Source organism: Carassius carassius, chromosome 5 (genome assembly GCF_963082965.1).
Source record: "Carassius carassius chromosome 5, fCarCar2.1, whole genome shotgun sequence".
Taxonomy (NCBI): Eukaryota; Metazoa; Chordata; class Actinopteri; order Cypriniformes; family Cyprinidae; genus Carassius; species Carassius carassius.
This window is the reverse complement of record NC_081759.1, coordinates 8,462,007-8,465,642: the sequence shown is the minus strand read 5'-3', so window position 1 is coordinate 8,465,642 and position 3,636 is coordinate 8,462,007.

Genomic DNA, 3,636 nt, shown 5'->3' with positions numbered 1-3,636 from the left:
TGCCAATACTTGCTGACGTTGCTGACAATATTGCTCTGAAAAAAAAGGCTCACTCTCACACTAGCTGCGCTTTTGTTCGCACTGATTCAATGCACTCTAGCTCGATGATTTTGTATAGAAGCATGATGTTTTTTTGAGTCAGAGATGAAGTATTGCACACATTGTCTAAAAGCTTGCTAGTAGTCGGCATGATATACAGAGAATTTATCACTCTTACCAGCTCTTTCAGATGCACGCTTCAAACAGAACAGTCAGTGAAGACGAAGAAGAGAATGACGTGTTCTCCCGGTGCCTGTTTATAGTCGCGCCGGTAGTGACGTCAGAGGCTGTAGCCGGCCAACAAGTTGGTGTTTTTTCAATGTATGCTTCAGACACAGGTCATGACGAGGTGTCCCCCACAGCGACCCCTAGAGGACGCAGTTCGAAGTTCCCTTGAAAGGGCACTGACATCATGTTTACAGCACACACAACCCCACTGCACTTACTCCAAATTTCTCTCAACATTAGGAAAAAAAGCTCAGTCAATACATGGTATTCAAAAAAGTAACTCTTAGATATTTCCTTGTAAATGAAAAAGAAATGTGTTATTTTACTAGTAACTTCAATGAAGTAATCTGATTACGTAATTTGCACTACTTGTAATGCGTTACCCCCAACACTGGCGACACACTATTAATTTCTATTTATGTATTTCTGTGTATACTGCAAAACACAACTTTTTGTCAAGGAATTATTGTGTATGGTTGATTCTTTTATTTTCACACAATTAGTTTCAGCTCCTACTCATACAAAAGGTCATACTCTTGATATTGTATTAACCTCTGGTTTTAATGTGACTAATCTTGAGGGATTTGAATCTGGAATAAGTGAAGTTGAATTTTTTAATACAACTTGTACTGATATTCTAGACCAGGTAGGTCCTCTCAAATATTCACTAGGTGTAAATGCTTTGTGATTCCTTAAGTCTCCGTCAAGACGGCAAAATGTGGTTACTTCACTGAAATAATTGCACATAGACCCAAGTCATTTTTAATACATCATATTCCATTCTTAAACCTCCACAGTAGGCTATCCCATTGCAACCCCTGAGAAATGTGAAAAGTTCCTATTTTTTAGTATAAGAACACGATTATTGGCTCCATTTGTGATTCACTCTGATCTCGGCTCTTTTTCAGATTTTGACCCTGTCTCTCATTCACCTGTCAGATATGGTGTCATCATTGAAACATGATCAGCTCAATGATAATTGCCAGGGTCCTAGAGAAAAATAAAACAAGGAATGAAGCAAATGTACACTGTACAAAGAACTGCGGTATCAGTTTATCCAAGAAAGATGTCTGTCAGTAACCAAACAGGGTACATACATACTTATGCATGAGGTATATTACTGTAAAACTGTATTTTCAATAGTAAAGGAGATAGGTGAACTTTACTTTTATCTTTGTGGATGTTACTGGATTCAACCTAAAAAACACGCTGCCAGAGAAGAAGAGTCACCAGAGAGTGACCAGGCCAGAGAGGAGCTAACAAGATGTGTAAAGCACTGTCCAGTGAAGGTTTGCTTTTACAAAATCCACTCACTAGCCCCTATATGGAGCTCCCATACCTTCGTTGTTGTGTGGAATAATGCACATCCCAGTATGCCAGTATTATTCTAGCCCACATAGCCCCCCTCTCAAACCTCATAGAGGAGTGAAAGTGGAAGCTTTATGACCACCATGTCCAGATGACTTGCAGTGAATGCAGTGTGTGAAAACATTTCTCTGAAGAGTGTCAGGAATGGATAGGACTTTCCAGAATTAACTATCTAAGATGCATTGTAATAGAAGACATGAGGTATGATGTTGATGAGAACTTGTGGCCCAATGCGAGAGACAGGGAGAACTAAAACACTCACAATACTTTAGAATATGAGTGATTAGACTACTTAAATTTTGAATAGGTGTATACTTATTCTATAATTAAATACTGATTTATGTGAATAAAATATTCAAACTTGAAAAATAAAATTTCATTAATGTTATGCTCCCTAATGTTAGTGGTTTTAAGGTCAGTGTGTTAAGTGACGATGCATGCTTTCTGAGTGAGAATTGTTGCAAGTGTTATTGTGAAATAATATTATTTTGAAACATATTTGAAGTATTTTTTTGGGCTTAGTGAGGTAAGGTTTGTAGAGTTTTTAAACTGACAAGTTTTACTGTATCTATCGATCTATCGATCGTCTGTGTCCATCCATCCATTTATCTATTAAACTTTAACTTGCTTAAACCTGTCCTGAAAAATAAGACCAACGTTTCAAGTATTCCAGGTCAAATACAGAGAGAGAAAAAAATTGCAAGCTACCAGGGTTACTGCGGTTAACTTAAAATAAAACAATAAAAAGTACAGAAATTAAATAACTATAACATAATAAAAATTGATTAAAAATAACACCGGTCTGAGTTCGGTAATCTGAGGAGTTCTGCATACTCCTGGTCTTCATCTCAGGAAACGCTAGGTGGCAGCATAATATTTAGTTTGCCGTTTAGGTTGCCGTGTTTTACAGCAAACCCTTCTGATGACCTATCAAACATGTGTTTCAGTTTACACTGTCTAGCTGTTTGTTGAAAACAGGAAACGACTAGCTGTCTTTATTGGTTCTCCCTCTCAGACAGTCAAGTTCCTTACCAGAGCGATTCAGAAGAACGTGACAATGACGTTAACAGGTAGAGCAGATTTATATTTAATAAGAACATGCATTCATTTACACATTTGCTTAATAGAGAAAGCCTCTGTTGGTGTTAAATAAACATTTACATTATGGGGGGGGGGGGGGGGTCTATCATATTTCATTTTATTCATTTAGATTTTGTCTGCTTTAGGAATACAATACAATATCTTGAAGAAGAGGTTTTCCAGAAAGAAGGCAGACAGGTTTGACGTCCACATCCTCACGTGTGTCAAATAGATCAACGGTTTTCAGATCTTCATATTTACTGCATACTGAATTCTGTCCTGTGTCTGTTTTGTATCGAATAAACAGAACTGGGTCAGAAATGATGTGAAAGTGGGTTTCTGGCCAAGAACCAGCAAGAGTTTATTTTGTAACATGCCGATTAGAGGTGAAAAAAAGACAATACTATAATAACAGAGAGATGCAAAAAAAGAATATAGTGCAGTGAATAGAGAGAGGGGGGAAAAAAACCTTGAAGAAAAAGTGTGTGAACTAATAATTACTGGTTATTTCACAGACTGGATACAGTTTTGCTTATGGATGTCAAGTTTACTTGCCGCAAACAAAAATTTTAAGATCTTTTGAAGCCACAACCTTGACACATTTTGACACATACAGCAATTTGTTTTTCGTCACTAACACACATATTAATGAAACCATAATCTCTGATTCCCGGAGTTTGGATTATTACTAGGCAACCTGACAGGCGCTTGTAGTTTTTTCTAGTATGTATTTTGTCATGACCCCTGATCCGTTCCAGCACTTAGTCCATTCATGTTGTGATGATGTCTTTATCATACTGTCTATGGTAGAGTAAGCAGTGATTTTCAATCACTCCCAGTTTGAAACATACAGGTAACTTCACAAACAACAGGCACAGCTATAGTTATTATTTTCTTGGGATGAAGAACTGCATATACATG